Source organism: Esox lucius, chromosome 25 (assembly GCF_011004845.1).
Source record: "Esox lucius isolate fEsoLuc1 chromosome 25, fEsoLuc1.pri, whole genome shotgun sequence".
Taxonomy (NCBI): Eukaryota; Metazoa; Chordata; class Actinopteri; order Esociformes; family Esocidae; genus Esox; species Esox lucius.
The window spans coordinates 19,076,588-19,091,893 of record NC_047593.1 but is presented as its reverse complement, the minus strand read 5'-3'; positions in this window follow the sequence as shown (position 1 = coordinate 19,091,893).

Here is a 15,306-nt window from a genome sequence, read left to right as displayed (position 1 = left end):
CACAAAGACTGTAATCTGTGTTGGACTCGGATGTTCAGTCTGCGTCCTGTGTCTGTTTTTAGTTGTGTCTGTGTTAAGTTGTGTCGGTTTTCACTTGTGTCTGTATTTGGTTGTGTCTGTTTTTAGTTGTGTCTGTATTTAGTTGTGTCGGTTTTTAGATGTGTCTGTATTTTGTTGTGTCTGTATTTAGTTGTGTCTGTTTTTAGTTGTGTCTGTTTTTGTTGTGTCTGTATTTCGTTGTCTGTATTTTGTTGTGTCTGTATTTAGTTGTGTCTGTTTTTAGTTGTGTCTGTATTTAGTTGTTTCTGTATTTAGTTGTGTCTGTATTTGGTTGTGTCTGTATTTAGTTTTGTCTGTATTTAGTTGTGTCTGTATTTGGTTGTGTCTGTTTTTAGTTGTGTCTGTATTTAGTTGTGTCTGTTTTTACTTGTGTCTGTATTTGGTTGTGTCTGTTTTAGTTGTGTCTGTATTTAGTTGTCTGTTTTTAGTTGTGTCTGTATTTAGTTGTGTCGGTTTTTAGTTGTGTCTGTATTTCGTTGTGTCTGTATTAAGTTGTGTCTGTTTTTAGTTGTGTCTGTTTTTGTTGTGTCTGTATTTAGTTGTCTGTATTTAGTTTTCTGTATTTTGTTGTGTCTGTTTTTGTTGTGTCTGTATTTAGTTGTCTGATTCAAGTTGGCTGTATTTAGTTTTGTCTGTATTTAGCTTTGTATGTATTTGGTTGTGTCTGTTTTTAGTTGTGTCTGTTTAGTTGTGTCTGTATTTATTTGTATCTGTACTTAGTTACTCGAAAAGGGCGTGTTGTAAGGTCAAGCCAGTAACCAGGTGTATTGCCATATTAATACCAAACGCTATGAATCTGACTGCATTTTAACAGTGAGTGAAAAATCTTTACCAAGAGTGTGGCGTGTATAGATGAAGGAGCCAGGCGCAGGAAGATGTGAAACAACGTTAATGATTTAATCGGCTGAAGCAGTAGTCCAAGGCAACGAATAAAACACAGCAAAGTGTAATCCAATACAGTCCACACGCGTGTAAAGCAAAAGTATCAACACACAGGGATTCTCCCAGGAGATAATCATGCGTAAGGCTCAAAGAGCCAGCGACACATCCACAATAAAACACATGGAAGACATGGGAAAGCTGAGGGAATATATACACAGAGACTAATGATGGGATTAGAACCATGTGTGTGAAAATAAGACAAGAGCAATAGAATGATGAGTGGACAGACGGTGGCAGCTAGAAGGTGGGTGACGACCAACGCCGAAGTCCGCCCGAACAAGGCGAGGAGGGAGCTTTGGAGGCAGTTGGGACATTGAGCAGTGAACTGGGAGTTGTATTAGTGAAGTCTTAAGCCTTTCTTCCTTGAGAGGGAATATATTGACTTTCATTGCTAGGAAAAATACTTGAGCAGATATAGCTGTTTACATTAGTAGTGGTTGGTGATGTTGTTCATCTCTGTTGAACAGACTGCTCCACCAATGGAACTGAAGACTTTCCTGACCTGGATGGACATCCTGACTGGGGTCTGAGCTATTGACTGACTATGTAGTTGGTCAAATCCAACCAAATTAATATGTTCAGTGACATGTTATTTTCAACTGTACAGAGTCCCCTCCCACCATCAGCACCAGTGATGTTTCTTGTGACTGTGGTCTGAACTGGGTCCTGGTGGTGTCCTCCAGAACTCTGTTTCTGGTCCTCATCCCTGCTGCCTTCCTTATTGGGAATACTTATGGTGGGTCAGGACACCAGTCTACTAAATATCAGTCAGTGTTTAAATTCATCAGTCAGACCAGGATGTGAAAACTCTTTAAGATGTTTTTTGTTGTTTTGTTAAATAAGGAGTTAATAAAGAGAAGAGGAAACTCCGGGAGAGAAGCAGAGACCAGTCATTCTCCATGTCTGCAATGAACTGAACAGCACTTCCACTTGTCCAGTGAGATTACCATGCAGGACCAGATTAATAAATTAAAGGCTCTGGGACATTTTCTTTATTGATCCACTGAAGAGGGATGATGTCATTGTGGTGAAATATCTAAAGATTAGATAAATACTATTGATGTGTTATTTTTAATCATGCATTTTTGAGATACATCAGTGGTTCTACTGATTCTTCATCTTTTCTAAGCTGTAGGTATTTGCTCTCCAATATGTAGCTTATATTTCTTGTGTAATTGCATTAACCAATTTACAAAAGGTAAACTGACAGAAGGAACAAGTTTAACAGTGAAAATGGTTACAAAGCCCTTCTAAAGGCACATCCATCCATTGATAATATTGTCATAAATAATAATAATGCAATAAAAATATGAAATAAAATAACTTTTTTCCCCAAACTTGTGTCTGTAGATGATCTAATGACTATCTACTGACAATCAGTAAAAAATGGAACTGACGATCTACTAACCCTCACCCTAACCATAACAATGACTCTAACCCTAACCTCAACAAAGAACAATGTTTCTTTTTAACCATGTGAGTTTGTATAGTTCCAATAAAAGTTCCTGTCTATTTACCTGGCAGACACAAAAGATCCCTGTGTAAAGACTGCTAAAAGATACACTTTTTTTTATATAATTTAATTTGATTATTTCTTAACAAAAAGGGCTCAACCTTCACTCAAATACACCAAGTCACGCCAAAATGTGATGTAACTACTCTAGTAAACAAAAATAATATGCATACAATTGAAATTCTTTCTTATGAACCATCTTGCTCCCAGCAAGCTTTTCACACCACATGAATCAATAAATACTCACACCATTCAAAAGCTAGTGGCGAGTTTTGAACCTTTTTTTGTATAAAATAACTATGACTGACTGAGTTGTTAACTCAGCTAACATTACTAACAAACTGTTGAACCAGCGATATGTCTGGTTTACACAACTATGAAATGATACGTACAACTACTAGTCTGCGGCCCACCTTGTCTGACATCCCCATGTCCATCTTGGATGCAGCTGAGACAATTGTCTCTGCCATCTGCAGGACTCCCGGGCACTATGTGATGTGGTGGCCAGGATTCATACTCTTGGTGGCAAAGGTGCAACTATGCTGAAAGAACGTGACATATAGACCACTAAACAGGCATGTGATTGTAGGGGTTGCGGTTCACTCACCTAGTGATGCTGCAGTGGGGCTGAAGACTGTGGGGGTTGTAGTTCACTCAGCTAGTGATGCTGTAGGGGGGCTGAACACTGTGGGGGTTGTAGTTCACTCAGCTAGTTATGCTGTAGGGAGGTTAGTCTTCAGGCCTGTGGGGGTTGTAGTTCACTCAGCTAGTGATGCTGTAGGGGGGCTAGTTTTCAGGCCTGTGGGGGTTGTAGATCACTCAGCTGGTGATGCTGTAGGGGGGCTAGTCTTCAGGTCTGTGGGGGTTGTATTTCACTCAGCTAGTGATGCTGTAGGGGGGCTAGTCTTCAGGTCTGTTGGGGTTGTAGTTCACTCAGTTAGTGATGCTGTAGGGGGGTTAGTCTTCAGGTCTGTTGGGGTTGTAGTTCACTCAGCTAGTGATGCTGTAGGGGGGCTAGTCTTCAGGCCTGTGGGGGTTGTAGTTCACTCAGCTAGTGATGCTGTAGGGGGGCTAGTCTTCAGGTCTGTTGGGGTTGTAGTTCACTCAGCTAGTGATGCTGTAGGGGGGCTAGTCTTCAGGTCTGTGGGGGTTGTAGTTCATTCAGCTAGTGATGCTGTAGGGGGGCTAGTCTTCAGGCCTGTGGGGGTTGTAGTTCACTCAGCTAGTGATGCTGTAGGGGGGCTAGTCTTCAGGTCTGTGGGGGTTGTAGTTCACTCAGCTAGTGATGCTGTAGGGGGGCTAGTCTTCAGGTCTGTGGGGGTTGTAGTTCACTCAGCTAGTGATGCTGTAGGGGGGCTAGTCTTCAGGTCTGTGGGGGTTGTAGTTCACTCATATTGTTCAATACCATATTAAGCAAATCACACAATAGTTAGTGGACAGTAATAATCGTTACGTGCTTGGCCAGTCCCTGTTGCTCTGCTTACACGTGTGTGTGTTTGTGTGTGTTTGTGTTCATAACAGAACAGAAGAAATCAATACCATTTTAACTAAATAACACAATAGTTAGGGGATGGACCAGACCAGAGACGTGACACCCCATGGTACTATGAGAACATCTGTTTAGGCTGAGTGACCAAAACATTAATCTATCACCTGTATCTTAACTTGCATGTATGGAACATGTGTTAGTTAAGCTGTATCTTTAAAGCTAGTCAATATAATAAAGGTAGATTGTGATGGCTAGCATAGTTAAAGGTAATTACCAATACCTGCTGACCTCTCTTCATGGGACAGGTGAGTGAACAGGTGTTCTGTGTCAATTCTGTAAGGAGTAAGGAGAGGTAACCTGTCTGGAACGACACTGTGACGAGGAATAATATGAAATGATCATAAACGTGACCAATCCTCACTAGAATCTGTATTCAGCAGTTTAAAGCATCCTAACATGTGGTATAAATCCAAGAAACATCAGTGGTGTCAAAAATACAATGTCCTTCCCCAGTGTTTACCTGTACTTGGCTGTATTCACTGGGTGATGGTGATTAAGACCTAATGAAATCCATTAACACCTAAATTATCTACATTTACATGGAAATTGAACACTTGGGTGAACTGAATTACTTTCCTCTTCTGCCAAATATTTAGGTCTTACACATACTTGATACTCTCATGTGAAATCTGCCAGAAACTACAATAACCATGATGCTCTAGTTTTATTGTCGTTGTGAGGTCAAGAACATTTTTCTACACCTGCTGGGCCATTTCTAGTTTTTTAACTTTTCTGTAAATAACTATACATTTCCATAACAGTGGGGACATATAGTTTATTAGGCATGAGATAAACACTAACTTTCCTGTATGTGATGGACTCAATGTCAGGCGAACAGCAGCACCACGGCAACAGCAACAGGAAGTCAGTGTGGGTTTCCTGTCTAGTGAGTCTGTGTGTGTGTGTGTGTTTGAAATCCACAATTAGGTCTACATTGGGGGTCCTGAAGTCTCTATAAAGAAAGTGGACCTGAAAATCAGTCCCCATACAATGTTTTGCAGTTCCCTGCTATAAAAATTACAGCCTACAGTTTAAATTGACTTAAAGACCTCTTCAACCCCTCAGACAGAAAGAGATCTTTAACCTGCCCCCACATAAGAGCCAGACTGGTCTTGCCGCCACATGAGTGCCAGCAGGGAGGAAAGGAGTAGAAGAGTTGAGGGTCATAAGCATATTAATGACAGACAAACACCACCTACAGCATCACTAGCTGAGTGAACTACAACTTCCACAGACCTGAAGACTAGCCCCCCTGTTGCATCACTAGCTGAGTGAACTACAACCCCCACAGACCTGAAGACTAACCCCCCTATAGCATCACTAGCTGAGTGAACTACAACCCCCACAGACCTGAAGACTAACCCCCCTACAGCATCACTAGCTGAGTGAACTACAACTTCCACAGACCTGAAGACTAGCCCCCCTGTTGCATCACTAGCTGAGTGAACTACAACCCCCACAGACCTGAAGACTAACCCCCCTATAGCATCACTAGCTGAGTGAACTACAACCCCCACAGACCTGAAGACTAACCCCCCTACAGCATCACTAGCTGAGTGAACTACAACTCCCACAGACCTGAAGACTAGCCCCCTACAGCATCACTAGCTGAGTGAACTACAACTCCCACAGACCTGAAGACTAGCCCCCTACAGCATCACTAGCTGAGTGAACTACAACTCCCACAGACCTGAAGACTAGCCCCCTACAGCATCACTAGCTGAGTCAATTACAACCCCTAGAGATGTATACATGCATATAGAATCAATACCAAATACCTATTATGTAAATGAACACATGCAAACATATTGACCACTAGTAAGGTTACTGATGTCTGATCCTTTTATGTAGGCATTACAAAACTCCTATACAAACTAGGTTGACAAGGCACATACAGGACATAGAAAACCTATTCTAACTCTCCTCTGTCCATACGTTTTGTTGTTAAATGTTCAAACGTCAGACAGGCCTTTGAATTGTATTTGGTTCTTAACAAAAGGTTGTTCCATTGACATCAAGTTTGTGTTTATGGTGTAACTTTGATGCCAGACCCTCCCCTTCAAGTCACAACACGTGTTTCAAAGAAAAGGCTCAAAACTTTCCATTCGATTGAACCAATCGCTGCTCTTTTGCCCTTTAATGGTGAAGTAGATCTAGTCACCATCACGGAAATGCACACCAAAGACCAATTGACTCTCAGACACCGAAGACCCTGGTCCTCTTTGACACCATCAGTTCACCAGATGGACAAGTTGTGTGTTGCTCTCATCACAGTCTTATGTGAGTTCACGTGTGTTTCATTAGGTCTTATAGCTGCTTGATAGCTGGTTTTGTTTATTGTAGTTTTAAAGTTGACTAGATTTGTTATTGAGATATTGTTGTGGCAGGGATGTTTAACACATTTTATCATGTATAGAGGTTTCTGATGAAGCAAGAGTTAATGTAAACTCTGTTCCTTCTTAATGATGAACCAAATGTAAATGTGTCATTCATCCTAACATTGTTCCCTTCCTCTGTTACCTGTAGGTGCTGTTTCCTCCAGTCAGGATGGGATCTCTGGATCTGAGGTGGTTCTGTTAGTCAGACCAGGAGACAACATCACTCTGTACTGTGACTGCAGAACATCCACTGGTGTGTCGATCACATGGTTTAAGAAGTGCTCTCATGAGCACCAACCTACCCTGGGAATTTATATTCATGGCATTTTTAGATATCCTGTAACCAATTTTAATTCTCAAAACGCTTTTCCTCGGTTCACACTGCAATGGAATCCCTCTAACCAGACCTATGATCTACTGATTAAGAACATCACTGAATCTGACCTGGGAATCTACTACTGTGGGATTAAGAAGACTAAGGTGGTGGATGAGGGAGGGAAAAGAGGTATTAATCTGAAGGATTTATATCACTTTGGACACACCACCAACAGACTATTATTTGGTATGATTTTTCTTTCATGCTTTATATCTGTGTCTCTGATTTTGGTTTAATGTCTGGGGTGCCATGTATCTCATTTGGTAGATTATGATGGCTGGAATAACTGTGTTGTCCATTCATGTTTATTTATCTGGATAAAAGCATCTGCTAAACTATTTAAAAGTAAATGTAGCCCAAAATGGCAGGTTGAATGTCTGAAGGTGCTTCAGACTGTTTCCTAAATTTCAAGAATGTCAAGCGTCTGCTAAATTAGGTAAACGTTATATAAAAGATACATTTTAATTGGGAACCTCTTACAGAGAGGGTCCCGAAACACAGAACAGAGGACAAAGCTGTGAAGCCCTATGAATCATGACACCTGTGAGAGATGTCAGGGAACATGTCATAGAGTTTAGTGTTGGAGCTGTGTAGTCTATGTAAAGATGTTACATTGAAACGGTGCCTGGAGTTAATTGAGCATGTATGAATGTTCTCCAGACTTTCCTCCCAGTTTCAGAGCCCAGTTCCTGCTCTCACTTAGAAAGATTCTGTGGAGGTGGTTTGACTGTCTGAAATGTATCGTATAGACACGGTCAGGCACAATTTCAAACCTCTATTAAATGGAAAATATCTGGAATCTTGTAATACGGGAAAGTGTTCATGTGTGATATCTCTGACCTGCAAATAAAGAAATTATTATTTGAGAAGTTATAACTTTCCCTCAGCTGACCGAACCAGGTACCATTACCCTCCAGGTATAGTGAATAACAAGGTACCATTACCCTCCAGGTTTACTGAATAACGAGGTACCATTACCCTCCAGGTATAGTGAATAACGAGGTACCATTACCCTCCAGGTATAGTGAATAACGAGGTACCATTACCCTCCAGGTATAGTGAATAACGAGGTACCATTACCATCCAGGTATAGTGAATAACGAGGTACGATTACCCTCCAGGTATAGTGAATAATGAGGTACCATTACCCTCCAAGTATAGTGAATAACGAAATACCATTACCCTCCAGGTATTGTTAATAACGAGGTACCATTACCCTCCAGGTATAGTGAATAACGAGGTACCATTACCCTCCAGGTATTGTTAATAACGAGGTACCATTACCCTCCAGGTATAGTGAATAACGAGGTACCATTACCCTCCAGGTATTGTTAATAACGAGGTACCATTACCCTCCAGGTATAGTGAATAACGAGGTACCATTACCCTCCAGGTATAGTGAATAACGAGGTACCATTACCCTCCAGGTATAGTGAATAACGAGGTACCATTACCCACCAGGTATTGTTAATAACGAGGTACCATTACCCTCCAGGTATAGTGAATAACGAGGTACCATTACCCTCCAGGTATAGTGAATAACGAGGTACCATTACCCTCCAGGTATAGTGAATATCGAGGTATTTTTGTACCCTCTTCACAATTCCTGATTCCATCGTAGACTCTACTGAGATTTTCACATCAGCCTTGGAGAACGAAGACAGCAGATTTTCCAGAGCAGCAAGAGCCTTCCTGATTGGTTTAGTATTGTCCAACTAGAAGTGAGTGTAGAATGTGTTAAACTTGTCTGGGATGGGAAGCATTAGTTGGTACCATGTAGCTTGATTTGCCTTTGATTTACTTGATCTGTGACAGCCTGCAGTCCTTGCCAAATACGTTAAAAGTTTGAGTTGTTAAACACTGAGAACAAAATTAACATTGAGCTTGTATTTTTTGTGCCATTGTATCCCAGAGGTCATCCCAGAGGTCATTCCAGAGGTCATCCCAGAGGTCATATCTACTGTTCCCTCCTCCCCTCCTGAAGACTGTGGTCTGTGTTGGACTCTGATGTTCAGTCTGTGTCCTGTGTCTGTTCTCCTCTCTTCTCTCCTCTCCTTCTTCTGTGTCTACTCCTTCTGCAGAAAAACAGGTAGACCTCTTATATTACTGACAACCATTATTTAAACTATATTGTCTAGCAATTATTTACTTATACATTATATGAGCTGATGGACTTTTTTATATTTTTACCAACTGAGGAAAGTCTAACCGTTTTTTTGAATAATGTCATATTATTGTTATTATTGATATATATTTTATATGTTTGCTACTGAATCAGTGTAGTTACGTTATTATTAGTAATGTCCAACTCTACTCTACAGCTCCAAATGAGACTTCAGTTCCTCTGAACAGGACGTCGACCAGGGGAAGTGACAGTAGAGAGAAGGTACTGTGTCCAAACCAGTCTGGGTGTTTTAATTATATGGTGGATGAACATACTGATTATAGTACACACTTTGTAAAACAGTCCTATTTTGATCAGCATAATGTACAATAAATCAAAAAGCAAAGGAATAAGGAAAATGAATGACACAAAACTTGAAGACAAAACATCTCTGTTTCTTAGGGGGAAGAAGACCTGTTTTACGCCTCATTGGACATCCGTCAGGGACAGAAGAGACCAAAGAAGAAGAATAAAATCCAGAACTCTGACCTCAGTACCTACTCAGCCATCAATACCAGCAGAGTGTGACCTATACCAGCCATCAATACCAGCAGACTGTGATCTATACCAGCTGTCAATACCAGCAGACTGTGACCTATACCAGCCATCAATACCAGCAATATGTGAGAAATATATCCGTCATCAGCTGATCATTTACAGCTCCGGAAAAAATTAAGAGACCACTGCACCTTTTTCTTTCCTTTCCAAAAAATTTTAAAAGGAAAGTTTTGAGTGAGGAACAGAAGCGTTCAATTTGCAGTGGTCTCTTAATTTTAACCCTTTTATTTTTATTTTGAGAACATACCTTTATTAAAGCTAATCTATTGAAATAAAATGCTTTTCTCCGACAATATCGTCCTATAGTATTGATAACATGATGGTAGTAGGATGAGAACAACACAGATCCTCTCCCTTGAAGTCTGATGGTAAAGATGGTAGACAAGTAGATAGAAACAACTGTGGTTTCAGACCTGAAGGCCCCTTTAACAGGGCAGCACAGCCAAACCACAACCACATAGATGCATTCATGCAGAACAGCAGAGACACACACAAGACCAGTCAATAGTTTGTGTTGTTATATTCATGGTTTGTTTGTTATTAGATCATAAAAAGCATTGATATTAGTTAGCAGGATTAACAGTTACAGGTTTATTATGGACCTCTGTCTTCAGTGACTCGAAGGGTCAGAAATTACATCAACATTTGTGTTTGGGGCTCCTGGCGGTGCATTGATTTTGCCATCTACAGTGAACCCCTCAAAGATAAATGTTTTCCAGTGACATCAGGTTGGGGTTACAGGTGTTTACCTCGATGCCAGACCCCCCCATTCATTTCACAACATGTCTAAAGAAAGAAATTGAACAAATCACTGCAGGTTTGTCCTTTCATGGTGAAATACACTATCACAGAAACACACAACAAAGACCCTGATCAGATCACCAGATGGACATGTTGTGTGTTGCCCTCATTCATACTCTCATGTGAGTTCACGTGTGTTTCATTAGGTCTAATAGCTGCTTGATAGCTGGTTTTACTCATTGTGATTTTATGGTTGACTAGATTTGTTAATTTGATATTGTACTAGCTGAGATGTTTGACACAATTTAGCAGGTAGAGAGGTTTCTGATGAAGCAAGAGTTCATGTAAACCCTGTTCTTTCTCTGCCACTAGGTGGTGCTGTTTCTGGTCCTCATCCCTGCTGCCTTCCTTATTGGGAATACTTATGGTGGGTCAGGACACCAGTCTACTAAATATCAGTCAGTGTTTAAATTCATCAGTCAGACCAGGATGTGAAAACTCTTTAAGATGATTTTTGTTGTTTTGTTAAATCAGGAGTTAATAAGGAGAAGAGGAAACTCCGGGAGAGAAGCAGAGAGTAATGATTCTCCATGTCTGCAATGAACTGAACAACACTTCCACTTGTCCAGTGAGATTACCATGCAGGACCAGATTAAAGGCTCTGAGCAATAGTTTTTATAGTTTCCCTGATGAGGGATGATCTCATTGTGGTGAAATATATAAAGATTAGATCAAAACCACTGATGCTGTTCCTTTTAATTCTGCATTGTCAAGATACACCGGTGAATCTACAGATTATACATATCATCTAAGCAGCTGGAATTTGCTCTCAAATTTATACTCTATATTTGTTCTGTGATTTTATTGACAAATTAGCAAAAGCAAAACTGACAGACTGAAGCAATTGTGGCAATACAATCTTTAGGTGGCTGTTCCCACTGAACTCAGGTCCAGGAGACATTGATTGATGTACCCATGAGTTTAACAGGGAATGTTACAAAGCCCTTCTAGGGGCATACATACTTCTGTTAATAATAATGAATAAAAAAATTATGTCATTAAAATATGTAAATAAAAATTATACTGTGACACTTTATTTGGAGAGTCCCAAAAGTGTGTCTGTCAACGCTCTACTGACCATCTACTGGCTATCACTAACATTTGACCTAACTACCTACTAACCCTAACCTTAACCTTAACCTTTGCCCCAACCATAACTTTAACACAGATCAATGTTTCTTTTTAAGCATACAAGTTTGAAAATTTGCAATTGTTAGGTCCTCGCAACGCCCCAGCACCACTGCGCCCTCACGACGTAGTGGACCTGAACGCAGCTCTCAGCCAAGGTCACAATCACCGGAATCCTAAACACCTGCGTCTCATTGCCTCCTCCTATTTAAGCCAGTCCTCCACCACCACTTGGTTGTGAGGTTTTGTTCGTAGTGGACCTGCCAAGCCTTCGCATAGCGCTCGTCCTTGTTTTTGATTCCCAGCCTGTTGTCCTCTCCTTTCCCGGCCCCGTCCCTGTTTGTCTCCGTATATAGAAGCCTGCCTCCTCGTACCTGACTGCCTGCCCCTGGATTCTCCTACTCGCCTGCTCCTGCCTGTACTCTTGTCTTCGCAGTTTGATCATCTGGTTACCGAGCCTGCCCGCCTGTCTCTCTCGTTCTGCTTGAGCCTTATACCTTGTGCTTTCGCAAAATAAATCGACAGTTGAGCTCCGCAACTGGAACCACAAACCCCTGGTCCAGGTGTTCATTACAGCAATAAGAATAAAACCACGTTCCTAATTACCAGGAAGATGCAATATATCACTGTGTAGACAGCTAAATGTCAGACTATTTTATTCATTATATTATTCCTTTACCAATTGGCTCAACCTTGGCCGATTAAAGATGGCAAGTCATGCCAAAATGCCATGTAACTTTTCAAGATAAACAAGTAAATATCTATACAATTGAAATTCTTTACTGTGAACAATCTTGCTCCCAGATTCTTTCTCCTGGCTGCAAAGACGCAGCTGTACCAAAAGACAGTGAGACCACAGTGCACGTGATTGTCGAGGTTATAGTTCACTGAGCTAGTGATGCTGTAGGGGGGCTAGTCTTCAGGTCTGTGGGGGTTGTAGTTCACTCAGCTAGTGATGCTGTAGGGGGCTAGTCTTCAGGTCTGTGGGGGTTGTAGTTCACTCAGCTAGTGATGCTGTAGGGGGCTAGTCTTCTGGTCTGTGGGGGTTGTAGTTCACTCAGCTAGTGATGCTGTAGGGGGCTAGTCTTAGGGTCTGTGGGGGTTGTAGTTCACTCAGCTAGTGATGCTGTAGGGGGGCTGGTCTTCAGGTCTGTAGGTCTTCAGGTCTGAGGGGGGATTTTCAGGTTGGTTGTAACCACAATTGTTTCATCTACTTACCTCATCACGTGTCAACTGCTTGGTCAGTCCCTGTGGTTGTGTATTTGCATGTGTGTGTTTGTGTGTGTTTGTGTGTGTGTGTGTGTGTGTCTGTCTATGTGCACATATTGAACAACATGAAACAATACTATTTTAACTAAATAACACAATAGTTAGAGGATGGACCAGACCAGAGAGGTGACACCCCATGGTACTATGAGAACATTTGTTAAGGCTGAGTGACCAAAACATTAATCTATCACCTGTATCTTAACCTGCATGTATGGAACATGTGTTGGTTAAGCTGTGTCTTAAATGTTAGTCAATATGATACAGGTAGATTGTGATGGCTAGTATAGTTAAAGGTAATTACCAATACCTGCTGACCTCTCTTCATGGGACAGGTGAGTGATCAGGTGTTCTGTGTCATTTCTGTAAGGAGAGGTAACCTGTCTGGAACTACACTGTGACGAAGAAAAATATGAAATGATCATAAACGTGACAAATCCTCACTAGAATCTGTATTCAGCAGTTTAAAGCATCCTAACATGTGGTATAAATCCAAGAAACATCAGTGGTGTAAATAATACAACGTCCTTCCCCAGTGTTTACCAGTACTTGGCTGTGTTGACCAGATGAGGGTGATTAAGACCTAAATGAACTACATTTACATGGCCATTTATCACATGGTGAACACATACTTTCCTCCTCTGCCAAACATTTAGGCCATACTCATAGTTGATACTCTGATGTGAAACAGCCAGAAACTACAATTACCATGGAACTCTAGTTATATTGTGATAGTGAAGCCAAGAAAATCTTTCTTCACCTGCTGGGCCAATTCTAGTTAATTAACCTTTCTGTAAATAACTATACATTTCAGTGACAGTGGGGACATATAGTGTGTTAGGCATGAGATCAACACTATCTGTCTCTCCTGTATGTGATGGACTCATTGTCAGGCTAAAAGCAGCACCACTGCAACAGCAACAGGAAGTCAGTGTGGGTTTCCTGTCTACTGAGTGCATCATCTCAGCCAATCAGTGACTTGGTCATATAGATGTAATGGCAGTGCTAAAGAATACGTTCGAACAATGTTTACGTGTGTATTTACATGAATGTGCATGTTTGGGGATGTGTTTATACATGCACTGGTCTATGTGTGTTGTAGAGGTTTATTCAGCCAGTGATGTTGGTCTGTACTGATGTGTTTAACAGGAGCTGTAAGAGGGGAGGTCTGAGGTGTAAAGGAGGTTTCAGGTCTGAGGTCATTTGTTCAGGTCTGTAGAAACCACATCCATTTCTAACTACTAGTCACATCAACTGTTTAAACACCCAGTAAGGTCCTGCACATGTAGCTTAGTTTGTGTTTGTGATCCACGATTTACATTCATACTGTGTGACCTGATGTCTCCATAAAGATAGTGAACCAGAAAATCAGTCCCCACAAGGCATTTTGCAGTTCCCTGTCCTGAAATGTGCCTGTGACTCCTACATCCTAGAACTGAACCTATCTTGAAGGCCTCTTTAACCCCTCAGACAGGAAGACATATTTATCCCGCCCCCACGTAAGGACTGGTAGATGGACACAACTGGACTGTAGTTTCTACTGATCTAAAACCTCCCCTCAGACATATAGACTAGCCCCCCTACAGCATCACTAGCTGAGTGAACTACAACCCCCACAGACCTGAAGACTAGCCCCCCTACATCATCACTAGAAGAGTGAACTACAACCCCCTCAGACCTGAAGACTAGCCCCCTTACATCATCACTAGCTGAGTGAACTACAACCCCCACAGACCTGAAGACTAGCCCTCCTAGAGCATCACTAGCTGAGTGAACTACAACCCCCACAGACCTGAAGACTAGCCGCCCTATATCATCACTAGCTGAGTGAACTACAACCCCTAGAGACGTATACATGCAAATAGTCTCATGTTCACTACCAATTACCTATTATGTAAATGAACACATGCAAACACATGTTGATCACTACTAATGTTACTGTTTGTCTGATCCTCTGATGTAGGTGTAACAAAGCTCCTATACAAACTAGCCACTCATTGGCTAATGTGGCGCATACAGGACATATAAAACCTATTCTAACTCTCCTCTTTCAATATGTTTTGCTATTTAATTTTCAAACATCAGACAAGCCTTTGACATTTATTTGTTTCTTAACCTCACAGTGTTTGCAGTTTTCTTTGATAATGGGTTGGTATTGGACGTTCATGGTTTATCTGCAGTGACCTCAAAAGTGTTTTCCCTTGACATCAAGGTGGTGTTGAAGGTGTGACATTGATGCTAGACCCTCCCCTTCATGTCACAACACGTGTTTAAAAGAAAAGGCTGAAAACTTTGCATTTGATTGAACCAATCGCTGCTCTTCTGCCCTTTAATGGCCAAGTAGATCTAGTTACCATCACGGAAATATGCACCAAAGACCAAGTGACTCTCAGACACCGAAAACCCTGGTCCTCTTCGACACCATCAGTTCACCAGATGGACAAGTTGTGTGTTGCTCTCATCACACTCTTTTGTGAGTTCACATGTGTTTCACTAGGTCTAATAGCTGCTTGATAGCTGGTTTTCTTTATTGTTGTTTTAATGTTGACTGGATTTGTTATTTAGATATAT